This window comes from Aristolochia californica, unplaced genomic scaffold (genome assembly GCF_029961685.1).
Source record: "Aristolochia californica isolate CCGP_79_NKW_82.1479 unplaced genomic scaffold, dmAriCali1.0.hap1 SCAF_7, whole genome shotgun sequence".
In the NCBI taxonomy this organism is placed as follows: domain Eukaryota; kingdom Viridiplantae; phylum Streptophyta; class Magnoliopsida; order Piperales; family Aristolochiaceae; genus Aristolochia; species Aristolochia californica.
This window is the reverse complement of record NW_027182268.1, coordinates 11,357,893-11,374,733: the sequence shown is the minus strand read 5'-3', so window position 1 is coordinate 11,374,733 and position 16,841 is coordinate 11,357,893.

Sequence of the window (16,841 nt, the reverse complement as noted above, 5' to 3'; positions counted from 1 at the left end):
CCAATATTTTGCCCAATTACAAAAAATCTTACCTAACAATCATAGATGATTGTAAAGTGATATAACGGTCAATCAGGCGTAACAGGCTATATTTTTGTAAGTAATGACTTACTGATTGGGAGTCAACACTCAGCTAAAAATTCCTCCACCACCCCCTTTGTTTCCCGACGATTGCAAAACCTGATATATAAAACCTAGAAAGAGTTTACAGTCCCTAAAAGTTACAGCACTTTTTAGAATTATCTCACTCTACCTTTGTGCATTTCCATTTTAGAAGTATACTTTCTCAATAAATCAAAACTTAAGTTTTCACTTTTCCCTTTATCTCTCGTAAACAGAAAAGATAAGGCAAACAGATCATAACAAAATAAAAAATTAAGAGTTTTTGTATGCAAAAAATTTAGAACTAGTACAAATGTAAGCAAAGAAAATTTATTCACACCCAACAAATGAACACAAAAGTTTCGATTTCCATGTTTGGGAAATTCCACTAGTTCTACCCTGATAGCTTGGAATTTTATAAGAAAGAGATTTCTAGTTGAACCCGCACATGTTTTAAATGAGGATATGCATGATTGAAACATGTTAAAGATGCAGATGACCTACAGATCCAAACCTCATTAAATTCTCAAGTTTGGATGCAGTGGGATATTTATGTGAGCACAACAAACCATTATTTTGCCCATTTACAAAAAAGCAGACCTAACAATCATAGATGATTGTAAAGTGTTTTATCGGTCAATCATGCGTAATGGGCTATTTTTTTTGTTAGAAATGATATATGGATTGGCAGTCAATACTCAGCTAAATATTCCCCCGCATCCCCCTTTGTTTCTCGACGATTGCAAAACCTGATATAAAAAACTAGAAAGAGTTTACAATCCCTAAAAGTTACAGACACTTTTCGGAATTATCTCTCTCTAAATTTGTGCATTTCCATTTTAGATGAATATTTTTTCCTAAAATCAAATCTTAAGTTTTGACTTTTCCCTTTATCTATCGTAAACAAAAAAGATAAGGAAAACAGATCACGACAAAATGAAAATTTTAAAGGTTATGTATGCCAAAAATTTAGAACAACAACAAATGTCAGCAAAGAAACTCACACACCACAAATGAACACAAAAGTTTTGATATCCAAGTTTGGGAAATTCCACTAGTTCAATCCTGATAGCTCAGAATTTTATAAGAAAGAGATTTTTAGTTGATCATGCACATGTTTTTAATTTAGATATGCATGCTGGAAACATGTTAAAGATGCAGATGACCTACGGATACAAACCTCATTAAATTCTCAAGTTTGGGGGCGGTGGGATATTTAACCAAGCCAATCAAGCAATTATTTGGCCCATTTACAAAAACGCTGACCTAACAATCATAGATGATTGTAAAGTGATTTATTGGTCAACCATGCGTAAAGGGATATATTTTTTTAACAAATGACTAATGGATTAGAAGTCAACACTAAGCTAAAAATTCTCCCGCGTCCCCCTTTGTTTCAGGACGATTGCAAAATGTGATATATAAAAACTAGAAAGAGTTTACAATCCCTAAAAGTTACAGACACTTTTTGGAATTATCTCTCTCTAATTTTGTGCATTTCCATTTTAGACGTATACTTTTTCCTTAAAACAAAACTTGAGTTTTCACTTATCCCTTTATCTCTTGTAAACAAAAAAGATAAGGCAAACAGAGCTCAACAAAATGAAAATTTTAGAGTTTATGTATGCAAAAAAATTAGAACAACAAAAAAAGTAAGCAAAGAAAATTTATTGACACACCACAAATGAACACAAAAGTTTTGATATCCAAGTTTAAGAAATTCCACTAGTTCAACCCTGACAGCTTGGAATTTGATTAGAAAGAGATTTCTAGTTGATCATGCAAATGTTTTAAATGTGGATATGCATGCTTGAAACTTGTTAAAGATGCAGATAACCTATGGATCCAAACCTCATTAAATTCTCAAGTTTGTGTGCGGTGGGATATTTACCGAGCCAAACAAGCCATTATTTTGCCCATTTAAAAAAAAACTGATCTAACAATCATAGATGATTGTAAAGTGATTTATCGATCAATCATTCATAACTGACTATAGTGTTTGTAAGAAATGACTTATGGATTGGCAGTCAACACTCTGCTAAAATTTCCCCCACCTCCCCCTTTGTTTCCCGACGATTGCAAAACTTGATTTATAAAAACTAGAAAGAGTTTAGAATCCCTAAAAGTTACAAACAGTTTTTGGAATTATCTCTCTCGACATTTCTGCATTTTCATTTTAGATGTATACTTTTTCCTTAAATCAAAAATTGATTTTTCACTTTTCCCATTATCTCTCATAAATAAAAAAGAAAGGCAAACAGATCACAACAAAATGAAAATTTTAGAGTTTATGTATGCAAAAAATTTAGAACAACAACAATGTAAGCAAAGAAAATTTATTCACACACCACAAATGAACACAAAAGTTTTGATATCCATGTTTGGTAAATTCCACTAGTTCAACCTTGATGGCTTAAAATTTTATTAGAAAGAGATTTCTAGTTGTTCCTGCACATGTTTTAAATGTGTATACGTATGCTTGAAGCATGTTAAAGATATGATGACCTGTGGATCCAAATCTCACTAACTTCTCAAGTTTGGGTGCGGTGGAAAATTTACCCGAGACAAAAAGGCCATTATAATGCCCATTTACAAAAAAGCTGACCTAACAATCATAGATGATTGTAAAGTGATTTATCGATCAATCATGTGAAATGGGCTATATATTTGTAAGAAATGACTTATAGATTGGGAGTCAACACTTAGCTAAAAATTCCCCCCTCTCCCCCTTTGTTTTCTGACGATTGCAAAACCTAATAAATAGAAAGAGTTTACAATCCCTAAAAGTAACAAACACTTTTTGGAATTATCTCTCTCTACATTTGTGCATTTCCATTTTAGATGTATACTTTTTCCTTAAATCAAAACTATATTTTTCACTTTTCCCTTTAGCACTCGTAAACAAAAAAGATAAGGCAAATAGAACACAACAAAATGAAATTTTAGAGTTTATGTGAGTAAAAAATTTAGAACAACAACAAATGTTGGCAAAGAAAATTTATTCACCCACCACAAATGAACACAAAAGTTTAGATGTCATAGTTTGGGAAATTCCACTAGTTCAACCATTATAGCTTGGAATTTTATAAGAAAGAGATTTCTTGTTGATCCTGCACATGTTTTAAATGTGGATATGCATGCTTGAAACTTGTTAAAGATGCAGATGACCTATGGATCCAAACCTCATTAAAATCTCCAGTTTGGGTGCGGTGGGATATTTACCCAAGCCAAACAAACCATTATTTTGCCCATTTAGAAAAAAACTGACCTAACAATCATAGTTGATTGTAAAGTGTTTTATTGGTCAATCTTGTGTAACGGGATACATTTTTGTTAGAAATGACTTATGGATTGGGAGTCAACACTCAATTAAAAATTCCCCCGCCTCCCCCTTTGTTTCTCGACGATTGCCAAACCTGATATATAAAAACTTGAAAGAGTTTACAATCACTAAAAGTTACCAACACTTTTTCGAATTATCTTTCTCTACATTTGTGCATTTCCATTTTAGATGGATACTTTTTCCTTATATCAAAACTTGAGTTTTGACTTTCCCTTTTATCTTTCGAAAACAAAAATGATAAGGCAAACATATCACAAAAAAATGAAAATTTATAAGTGTATGTATGCAAAAAAGTTAGAACCACAACAAATGCAAGCGAAGAAAATTTATTCATAAACCACAAATGAGATTTTTATTTGATCTTGCACATGTTTTAAATGTGGATATGCGTGCTTGAAGCATGTTAAAGTTGCAAATGACTTATGGATCAAAACCACATTAAATTCTAGAGTTTGGGTGCAGTGGAATATTTACCCGAGCCAAACAAGCCATTATTTTGCCCATTCACAAAAAAACTGACCTAACAATCATACATGATTGTAAAGTGATTTATCTGACAATCATGCATAACGGGCTATAATTTTGTAAGAAATGATTTATGGATTGGAAGTCAACACTCAGCTATAAATTCCCCAGCCTCCCCCTTTGTTTCTCGACGATTGCAAAACCTGATATATAATAACTAGAAAGAGTTTACAATCCGTAAAAGTTACAGACACTTTTTGGAATTATCTCTCTCTACATTTGGGCATTTCCATTTTATATGTATACTTTTTCCTTAAATCAAAACTTGAGTTTTCACTTTTCCCTTTATCTCTCGTAAACAAAAAAGATAAGGCAAATATATGACAACAAAAAGAAAATTTTAGAGTTTATGTATGCAAAAAAATTAGGACGACAACAAATGTAAGCAAAGAAATTTTACTCACACACCACTAATGAACACAAAAGTTTTGATAGCCTAGTTTGGGAAATTCCTGTAGTTCAACCCTGATAACAAGGAATTTTATAAGAAAGAGATTTCTAGTTGATACTTCAGTTGTCTTAAATGTGGATATGCAATCTTGAAACATGTTAAAGATGCAGATGAGCTACGGATACAAACCTCATTAAATTCTCAAGTTTGGGTGCTGTGGGATATTTACCTGAGCCAATCATGCCATTATTTTTCCCATTTACAAAAATGCTGACCTAACAATCATAGATGATTGTAAAGTGATTTATCTGTGAACCACGTGTAACAGGCTATATTTTTGTAAGAAATGACTTATGGCTTGAGAGTCAACACTATGCTCAATATCCCCTCCCCCTTTGTTTCCTGACGATTTTAAAACATGATATATAAAAAGTAGAAAGAGTTTACAATCCCTAGAAGTTGTAGATACTTTTTGGAATTATCTTTCTCTACATTTCTGCATTGCATTTTAGATGTATACATTTCCATTAAATTTTAGATGTATACATTTTCCTTAAATCAAAACTTGAGTTTTCGCTTTTTCTTTTATCTCTTGTAAACAAAAAAGATAAGGCAAACAGATCACAACAAAGTCAAAATTTTAGAGTTTGCGAATGCAAAAAAATTAGGACAACAACAAATGTAAGCAAAGAAAATTTATTCACACACCACAAATGAATAGAAAAGTTTTGATATTCAAGTTTGGGAAATTCCACTAGTTCAACCCTGATAGCTTGGAATATTATAAGAAAGAGATTTCTAGTTGATCCTGCACATGTTTTAAATGTGGATATGCATGCGTGAAACATGTCAAAGATGCAAATAACCAACAGATCCAAACCTCATTAAATTCTCAAGTTTGGGTGCGGCGGGATATTTAACCGAGCCAAACAAGCCATTAGTTTGCTCATTTAAAAAAAACTGACCTAAGAATCATAGATTATTGTAAGGATCTATGATTTTTAGGTGATTTATCGGTCAATCATGCGTAATGGGCTATATTTTTGTAAGAAATGACTTATGGACTGGGTGTCAACGCTCAGCTAAAAATTCCCCCGCCTCCCCCTTTGTTTCCTACGATTGGAAAACCTGATAAATAAAAACTAGAAAGAGTTTACAATCCCTAAAAGTTATAGACACTTTTTGGAATTATCTCTCTCTACATTTGTGCATTTCCATTTTAAATGTATTCTTTTTACTTAAATCAAAACTTGAGTTTTCAATTTTCCATTTATCTTTCGTAAACAAAAAAGATAAGGCAAACAGATCACAACAAAATGAAAATTACGGATCCAAACCTCATGAAATTCTCAAGTTTGGTTGGGATGGGACATTTACCCGAGAAAAACAAGTCAATATTTTAACCATTTACAAAAAACCTGACCTAACAATCATAGATGATTGTAAAGTAATTTATTTGTCAATCTTGTGTAACGGTCTATTTTTTGTAAGAAATGACTTATGGATTGGGAGTAAACACTCAGCTAAAAATTCCCCTGCGTCCCCCTTTGTTTCCCGACGATTGCTAAACCTGATATATAAAAACTAGAAAGAGTTTACAACCCCTAATCGTTACAGCGCTTTTTGGAATTATCTCTCTCTACATTTGTGCATTTTCATTTTAGATGTATACTTCTTTCCTAAATACAAACTTGAGTTTCTACTTTTCCCTTAATCTCTCGAAAACAAGAAAGATAAGGGAAACATATCACAATAAAATGAAAATTTTATAGTTTATGTATGCAAAAAATTTAGAACATCAACAAATGTACGCATAGAAAATTTATTCACATACCACAAATGAACTCAAAAGTTTTGATATCCATGTTTGGGAAATTCTACTAGTTCAACCCTGATAGCTTGGAATTTTATAAGAAAGAGATTTCTAGTTGATCCTGCACATGTTTTAAATGTGGATATGCATGTTTGAAACATGTTAAAGCTGAAAATGGCCTACGGATCCAAACCTCATTAAATTCTAGAGTTTGGGTGTGGTGGCATATTTACCCGAGCCAAACAAGCCATTATTTTGCCCATTCACAAAAAAACTGACCTAACAATAATAGACGATTGTAAAATAATTTTTTGGGCAATCGTGCGTAACGGGTTATATTTTTGTAAGAAATGACTTATGGATTGGAAGTCAACACTGACCTAAAAATTCCCCCGCCTCCCCCTTTCTTTCCCGACGATTGCAAAACCTGATATATAAAAACTAGAAAGTGTTTACAATCCCTAAAAGTTACAGACACTTTTTGGAATTATCGCTCTTTACATTTTGGAATTTCCATTTTAGATGTATACTTTTTCCATAAATCAAAACATGAGTTTTCACTTTTCCCTTTATCTCTCAAAAACAAAAAACATAAAGCAAACCGATCACAACAAAATGAAAATTTTAGAGTTTATGTATGCAAAAAATTTAGAAAAACACCAAATGTAAGAGATGAAAATTTATTCACACACCACAAATGAACACAAAAGTTTTGATATCCAAGTTAGGGAAATTCCTCTAGTTCATCCTTGATAACTTGGAATTTTATGAGAAAGAGATTTCTAGTTGGTCCTGCACATGTTTTTAATGTGGATATGCATGCTTGAAACATGTTAAAGATGCAAATGACCTACGTATCCAAACCTCATTAAATTCTCAAGTTTGGGTGCAGTGGGATATTTACTCGAGCCAAACAATCCATTATTTTGCCCATTTACAAAAAAGTTGACCTAACCATCATAGATGATTGTAAAGTGATTTATTGGTCAATCAGGCGTAACAGGATATATTTTTGAAAGAAATGACTTTTGGATTGGGAGTTAACACTTAGCTTAAAATTCCCCGCCTCGTTATTTCTTTCCTGACGATTGCAAAACATGAGATATAAAAATTAGAAAGAGTTTACAATCCCTAAAAGTTAGAGACACTTTTTGGAATTATCTCTCTATTCATTTGGGCAATTCCATTTTAGATGTATACTTTTTCCTTAAATCAAAACTTGAGTTTTCACTTTTCCGTTTATCTCTCGTAAAAAAAAAAGATAAGGCAAACAGATTACTACAAAATGAAAATTTTATAGTTTATGTATGCAAAAAATTTAGAACAACAACAAATGTAAGCATAGAAAATTTATTTACATACCACAAATGAACACCAAAGTTGTGATATCCAAGTTTTGGAAATTCCACTAGTTCAACCCTAGTAGCTTGGAATTTTATAAGAAAGAGATTTCTAGTTGATCATGCACATATCTTAAATGAGGATATGCATGCGTGAAACATGTTAAAGACGCAAATGACCTAAGGATCCAAGCCTAATTAAATTCTTAGGTTTGGGTGCAGTGGGATATTTACCCGAGCCAAAAGAGCCATTATTTTGCCCATTTAAAAAAACGCTGACCTAACAATCATAGATGATTGCAAAATGATTTATCGGTCAATCATGAGTAACGGGCTATATTTTTGTAAGAAATGACTTAAGGATATGGAGTCAACACTCTGCAAAAACTTCCCCCGCCTCCCCCTTTGTTTCCCGATGATTGCAAAACCTGATATATAAAAACTAGCAAGTGTTTACAATCCGTAAAAGTTACAGACACTTTTTGGAATTATATCTCTCTACATTTGTGCATTTCCATTTTAGATGCATACTTTTTCCTTAAATCAAAACTTGAGTTTTCACTTTTCCCTTTATCTCTCGTAAACAAAAAAGATAAGGCAAACGGATCACAACAAAATGAAAATTTTAGAGTTTATGTATGCAAAAAATTACAACAACAACTAATGTAAGAAAATAAAATTTATTCACACACCACAAATGAACACAAAACTTTTGATATCCAAGTTTGGGATATTCCACTAGTTCAACAATGATATCTTGGAATTTTATTAGAAAGAGATTTCTAGTTGATCTTCCACTTGTTTTGAATATGGATATGTATTCTACAAACATGTTAAAGATGCATATGACCTACGGATCCAAACCTCATTAAATTCTCAAGTTTGGATGCGGTGGGATATTTACCGGAGCCAAACAAGCCAATATTTTGCCCATTTACAAAAAAGCTGACCTATAAATCATAGATGATTGTAAAGTGATTTATCGGTCAATCATGCGTAACGGGCAATATTTTTATAAGAAATGATTTTTGGCTTGGGAGTCAACATTTAGCTAAAAATTCCCCCGCCTCCCCCTTTGTTTCCCGACGATTGAAAAACCTGATATATAACAACTAGACAGAGTTTACAATCCCTAAAAGTTACAAAAACTTTTTAGAATTATCTCTCTACATTTGAGCATTTCCATTTTAGATGTATACTTTTTCCTTAAATCCAAACTAGTGTTTTCACTTTTCCCTTTATCTCTCATAAACAAAAAAGATAAGGCTAACAGATCACAACAAAATGAAAATTTTAGAGTTTATGTATGCAAAAAAATCTAGAACTACAACAAATGTAAGCAAAGATAATTTCTTAAAACACCACAAATGAACACAAAAATTTTGATATCCAACTTTGGGAAATTCCACTAGTTCAGCCCTGATAGCTTCGAATTTTATAAGAAGGAAATTTCTAGTTGATCTTGCACATGTTTTAAATATGGATATGCATGCTTGAAACATGTTAAAGATGTAGATCATTTACGGATCAACACCACATTAAATTCTAAAGTGTGGGGGTCGTGGGACATTTACCCAAGCCATACAAGCCATTATTTTGCCCATTTAATAAAAAACTGACCTAACAATCTTAGATGATTGTAAAGTGATTTATTGCTCAATCATGCGAGATGGGCTATATTTTTTTTAGAAATGACTTATGGATTGGGGGTCAACACTCAGCTAAAAATTCCCTTGCCTACCCCTTTGTTTACCGACAATTGCAAAACCTGATATATAAAAACTAGAAAGATTTTACAATCCCTAAAAGTTACAGACACTTTTTGGAATTATCTCTCTTCATTTGTGCATTTCCATTTTAGATGTATACTTTTTCCTTTAATCTAAACTTGAGTTTTCACTTTTACCTTTAACTCTCATAAAAAAAAATAGAGCAAACAGATCACAACTAAATTTTAGAGTTTATGTATGCAAAAAATTTAGTACAACAACAAATGTAAGCAAAGAAAATTTATTCACACTCCACAAATGGACACAAAAGTTTTGATAGCCCAGTTTGGGAAATTCCACTAGTTCAACCCTGATAGAGATTTCAAGTTGATCCTACAAATGTTTTAAATGTGAATATGCATGCTTGAAACATGTTAAAGATGCAGATGACCAATGGATCCAAACCTCATTATATTCTCAAGTTTGGGTGCGTTAGGATATTTACCCGAGCCAAACAAGCCATTATTTTTCCCATTTACAAAAAAGCTAACCTAACAACCATAGATGATTGAAAATTAATTTATCGGTCAATCATGCGTAACAGGCTATTTTTTTTATGAAATGACATATGGATTGGTAGTCAACACTGAGCTAAAAATTCCCCCACCTCTCCCATTGTTTCTCGATGATTGCAAAACTTGTTATATAAAAACTATAAAGAGTTTACAATCCCTAAAAGTAACAGACACTTTTAGTAATTATCACTCTCTACAATTGTGCATTTTCATTTTAGATGTATACTGTTTCCTTAAATCAAAATTTGAGTTTTCACTTTTTCCTGTATCTCTTGTAAACAAAAAAGATAAGGCAAACAAATTACAACAAAATAAAATTTTAGAGTTTCTGTATGCATAATAATTTCGAACAACAACAAATGTAAGCAAAGAAAATTTATTCACACAACACAAATGATCACAAAAGTTTTGATATCCAAGTTTGGGAAATAGCACTAGTTCAACCCTAATACTTTGGAATTTTATAAGAAAGAGATTTCTAGTTGATCCTTCACATGTTTTTAATGTGGATATGCATGCTTGAAACATGTTAATGATGCAGATGACCTATGGATCCAAACCTCATTAAATTCACAAGTTTGGGTGCGATGGGATATCCCAAGCCAAACAACCCATTATTTTGCCCATTTTTAAAAACGCTGACCTAACAATCATAGTTGATTGTAAAGTGATTTATCGGTCAATCATGCGTAAGGGCTATATTTTGGTAAGAAATGACTTATGGATTCGAAGTCAACACTAAGCTAAAAGGTCCCCCGCCTCCCCCTTTGTTTCTAGACGATTGAAAAACCTAATATATAAAAACTAGTATGAGTTTACAATCCCTAAAAGTTACAAACACTTTTTGGAATTATCTCTCTCGATATTTGTGCATTTCCATTTTAGATGCATACTTTTTCCTTAGATCAAAACTCAAGTTTTCACTTTGCCCTTTATTTCTCGTAAATAAAAAAGAAAAGGCAAATAGATCAGAACAAAATGAAAATTTTGGAGTTTTTGTATGCAAAAAAATTAGAACAACAACAAATGTTAGAAAAGAAAATTTATTCTCACACCACAAATGAACACAAAAGTTTTTATATCCAAGTTTGCAAAATTCCACTAGTTCAACTCTGATAGCTTGGAATTTTATAAGAAAGACATTACTGGTTGATCCAACACATGTTTTAAATGTGGATATGCAAGCTTGGAGCATGTTAAAGATGTAAATGACCTACGGATCAAAACCTCATTAAATTCTCAAGTTTGGGTGTGGTGGGATATTTACCCCAGCCAAACAATTTTGACCACTTACAAAAAACTGCCTAACAATCATAGGTGATTGTAAAGTGATTTATCGGTCTATAATGCGTAATGGGCTATATTTTTTTAAGCAATGATTGATGGATTGGGAGTCAACACTTGGCTAAAAATTACCCTGCCCCGTTGTCTCCTAACAATTCAATAACCTGATATATAAAAACTAGAAAGAGTTTACAATCCCTAAAAGTTACTGACACTTTTTGGAATTATCTCTCTCTACATTTGTGCATTTCCATTTTAGATGTATACTTTTTCCTTCAATCAAAATTGATTTTTCACTTTTCCCGTTATCTCTCGTAAACAACAAAGATAAGTCAAATAGATCACAACAAAATGAAAATTTTAGAGTTTATGTATGCAAAAAAATTAGAACAACAACAATGTAAGGAAAGAAAATTTATTCACGCACAAAAAATGAACACCAAAGTTTTTATATTTAAGTTTTGGAAGTTCCACTAGTTCAACCCTAATAGCTTGGAATTTGACAAGAAAGAAATTTCTAGTTGATCTTGCACATATTTTAAATGTGGATATGAATGCTTGAAACATGTTACAGATGCATATGAGCTACGGATCCAAACCACATTAACTTCTCAAGTGTGAGTGCGGTGGGATATTTACCCGAGCCATACAAGCCATTATTTTGCCCATTTACAAAAAAGCTAACCTAACAATCATAAATGATTGTAAAGTGATTTATTTGTCAATCATGGGAAAGAGGCTATATTTTTGTAAGAAATGCCTTGCGGATTTGGAGTCCCCCTTTTTTTCCAGTCGATTGCAAAACCAGATATATAAAAACTAGAAAGAGTTTACAATCCCTACAAGTTACAGAAAATTTTTGGAATTATATCTCTCTACATTTGTGCATTTCCATTTTAGATGTATACTTTTTCCTTAAATCAAAACATGAGTTTTCACTTTCCCGTTTAACTCTTGTAAACAAAAATGATTAGTCAAACAGGTCACAACAAATTGAAAATTTTAGAGTTTATGTATGGAAAAAATTTAGAACAAATACAAATGTAAGCAAAGAAAATTTATTCACAAATGAACACAAACGTTTTGATATCCAAGTTTGAGAAATTCCACTAGTTCAACCCTGATAGCTTGGAATTTTAGAAGAAAGAGATTTCTAGTTGATCCTGCGCATGTTTTAAATGTGGATAAGCATGCTTGAAATATGTTATAGATGCAGATGACCTACGGATCCAAACCTCATTAAATTTTCAAGTTTGGGTGCGGTGGGATATTAACCCGACCCAAACAAGCCATTATTTTGCCCATTTACAAAAAAGTGGACGTACCCTTCATAAATGATTTTAAAGTGATTTATCGGTCAATCATGCATAACGGGCTATATTTTTTTAAGAAATGACTTATGCATTGGGAGTCAACACTCAGCTAAAAATTCCCACACCTCCCACTTCGTTTCCTGACGATTTTAAAACCTCATATATAAAAACTAGAAAGAGTTTACAATCCCTAAAAGTTAGAGACACTTTTATGAATTATCTCTGTCTACATTTGTGCATTTGAATTTTAGATGTACCATTTTTCCTTAAATCAAAACTTGAGTTTCCACTTTCCCCTTTATATCTCGTAAAATAAAAAAAGATAAGCCGGACAGATCACAACAAAATGAAAATTTTAGAGTTTATGTATGCAAAAAATTTGAAGCAACAACAAATGTAAGTAAAGAAAATTTATTCACACACCACAAACGAACACAAAATTTTTAATATCCAAGTTTGGGAAATTCCACTAGTTCAACCCTGATAGGTTGGAATATTATAAGAAAGAGATTTCTAGTTGATGCTGCACAAGTTTTAAATGTGGATATGCATGCTTGAAACATTTTAAAGATGGAGATGACCTACGGATCCATACCACATTAAATTCTCAAGTTTGGGACCACTGGGATATTTACCCGAGCCAAACAAGCCCTTTTTTTGCCCATTTACAAAAAAAGCTGTCGTAACAACAATAAATGATTGTAAAGTGATTTATCTGTCAATCATGAGTAACGGGCTATATTTCTGTAAGAAATGCCTTTCGGATTTGGAGTCAACACTCAGCAAAATATTCCCCCGCCTCCCCCTTTGTTTCCCGTCGATTGCAAAACCTGATATATAAAAACTAGAAAGAGTTTACAATCTCTAAAAGTTGCAGTCAATTTTTTGAATTGTCTCCCTCTACATTTGTGCATATGCATTTTAGATGTATACTTTTTCCTTAAATCAATACTTATGTTTTCAATTTTCCCTTTATCTCTCGTAAAAAAAAAAAGATAAGGCAAAAATATCACAACAAAATGAAAATTTTAGAGTTTATGTATGCAAAAAATTTAGTAAAACAACAAATGAAAGCATAGAAATTTTTTTCACATAGTAAAAATGAAAACAAAAATTTTGATATCCAAATTTGGGAAATTCCACTAGTTCAACCCTAATAGATTGGAATTTTATAAGAAAGAGATTTCTAGTCAATCTTGCACATCTTTTAAATGTGGATATGCATGTTTGAAACATGGTAAAGATGCAGATGACCTACGGATCCAAACCTCATTAAATTTTCAAGTTTGGGTACGGTGGGATATTTAACCAAGCCAAACATGCCATTATTTTGCCCATTTACAATGAGAGGACCTAACATTCATAGATGATTTTAAATTGATTTATCAGTCAATCATGTGTAACGGGCTATATTTTTGTAAGAAATGACTTATGGATTAGGAGTCAACACTCACATAAAAATTCCCCTGCCCCCTACTTCGTTTCCTGACAAGTGAAAAACCTGGTAAATAAAAACTAGAAAGAGTTTACAATCCCTAAAAGTAACACACACTTTTTGAAATCATCTCTCTCTACATTTGTGCATTTCCATTTTAGATGTACACTTTTTCCTTCAATCAAAACTAGAGTTTTCACTTTCCCGTTTATCTCTTGTAAACAAAAAAGATAAGGCAAACAGATCACAACAAAATGAAAATTTTAGAGTTTATGGATGCAAAAAAATTAGAGCAACAAAAATTGAAAGTAACTAAAATTTATTCACACAACACAAATGAACACAAAAGTTTTAATATCCAAGTTTGGGAAATTCTACTAGTTCAACCCTGATAGGTTGGAATTTTATAAGAAAGAGATTTCTTGTTGATCCTGCACAAGTTTTAAATGTGGATATGCATGCTTGAAACATGTTAAAGATACAGATGATCTACGGATCCAAACCTCATTAAATTCTCAAGTTTGGATACGCTGAGAAATTTACCCGAGCAAAACAAGCCATTATTTTGCCCATTTACAAAAAAGAGGACCTAACATTCATTGATGCTTTGAAAGTGATTTATCGGTCAATCATGCGTAACGGGCTATATTTTTGTAAGAAATTACTTATGGATTGGGAGTCAACACTCAACTAAAAATTCCCCCACCTCCCACTTTGTTTCCAAACGATTGCAAAACCTAGTATATAAAAACTAGAAAGTGTTAACAATCCCTAACAGTTGGAGACACTTTTTGGAATTATCTCTCTACATTTGTGCATTTCCATTTTAGATGTACACTTTTTCCTTAAAACAAAACTTGAGTTTTCACTTTCCCCTTTATATCTCGTACACAAAAAATTTAGGACAACAACAAATGTAAGCAAAGAAAATTTATTCACACACCACAAAAGAACACAAAAGTTTTGATATCCATGTTTGGGAAATTCCACTAGTTCAACCTTGATAGCTTGGAATTTTACAAGAAAGATATTTCTAGTTGATCCTGCACATGTTTTAAATGTGGATATGCATGCCTGAAACATGTTAAAGATGCAGATGACCTACGGGTCCAAACCTCATTAAATTCTCAAGTTTTCAGGTTGTTGGATATTTACCCGAGCCAAACAAGCCAATATTTTGTCCATTTACAAAAAAGTTAACCTAACAATCATAGATGATTGTAAAGTGATATAATGGTCAATCATGCGTAACAGGCTATATTTTTTTAAGAAATGACTGATGGATTGGGAGGCAACACTACTCTAAAAATTCCCTCGCCTCCCCCTTTTTTTCCTGATGATTGCAAAACATGATATATAAAAACTAGAAAGAGTTTACAATCCCTAAAAGTTGTAGAAACTTTTTGGAATTATCTGTCTCTACATTTGTGCATTGCATTTCAAATGTATATATTTTCCTTAAATCAAAACTTGAGTTTTCACTTTTTCTTTTATCTCTTGTAAAAAATAAAAAAAGGCAAATAGAGCACAACAAAATGAAAATTTTAGAGTTTATGTATGCAAAAAATTTAGGACAATAACAAATGTATGCAAAGAAAATTTATTCACACACCACAAATGAACACAAAAGTTTTGATATCCAAGTTAGGGAAATTCCACTAGTTCAACCATGATAGCTTGGAATTTTATAAGAAAGAGATTTCTAGTTGAACCTGCACAAGTTTTAAATGTGCATATGCATGCTTGAAACATGTTAAAGATGCAAATGACCTACGGATCCCACCCTCATTAAATTCTCAAGTTTGGGTGCGCTGGGATATTTATCTGAGCCAATGAAGACATTATTTTGCCCATTAACAAAAAAGAGGCCTTAACATTCATTGATGATTTGAAAGTGATTTATCGGTCAATCATGCGTAACGGGCTATATTTTTGTAAGAAATTACTTACGGATTGGGAGTCACCACTCAGCTAAAAATTCCCCCGCCTCCCACTTTGTTTCCATACGATCGCAAAACACGATATGTAAAAACTAGAAAGTGTTTACAATCCCTAACAATTGCAGACACTTTTTGGAATTTTCTCTCTCTACATTTGTGCATTTCCATTTTAGATGTATATTTTTTCTTAAATAAAAACTTGACTTTTCACTTGTCCCTTTTTTCTCTCGATAACAAACAAGATAAGGCAAACAGATCAGAACAAAATGATAATTTTAGAGTTTATTTACACAAAAAATTTAGAAAAACAACAAATGAAAGCATAGAAATTTTTTTCACACTGCACAATTGAACACAAAAGTTTTGACATCCAACTTTGGGAAATTCCACTAGTACAACCCCAATAGCTTGGAATTTTAGAAGAAGACATTTCTAGTTGATCCTGCATATGTTTTAAATGTGGATTTGCATGCTTGAAACATGGTAAAGATGCAGATGACCTATGGATCCAAACCTCATTAAATTCTCAAGTTTGGGTACGGTGGGATATTTAACCAAGCCAAGCATGCCATTATTTTGCCCATTTACAAAGAAAGGACCTAACATTCATAGATGATTTTAAAGTGATTTATCGGTCTATCATGTGTAACGGGCTATATTTTTGTAACAAATGACTTATGGATTAGGAGTCAACTCTCAGCTAAAAATTCCCCCGCCTCCCACTTCGTTTCCCGACGATTGAAAAACCTGGTATATAAAAACTAGAAAGAGTTTACAATCCCTAAAAGTTACACACACTTTTTGAAATCATCTCACTCTACATTTGTGCATTTCCATTTTAGATGTACACTTTTTCCTTCAATCAAAACTTGAGTTTTCACTTTTCTGTTTATCTCTTGTAAACTAAAAAGATAAGACAAACAAATCACAACAAAACGAAACTTATAGAGTTTATGTATGCAAAAAATTTAAAGCAACAAAAAATGAAAGTAAATAAAATTTATTCAGACAGCACAAATGAACACAAAAGTTTTAATATCCAAGTTTGGGAAATTCCACTAGTTCAACCCT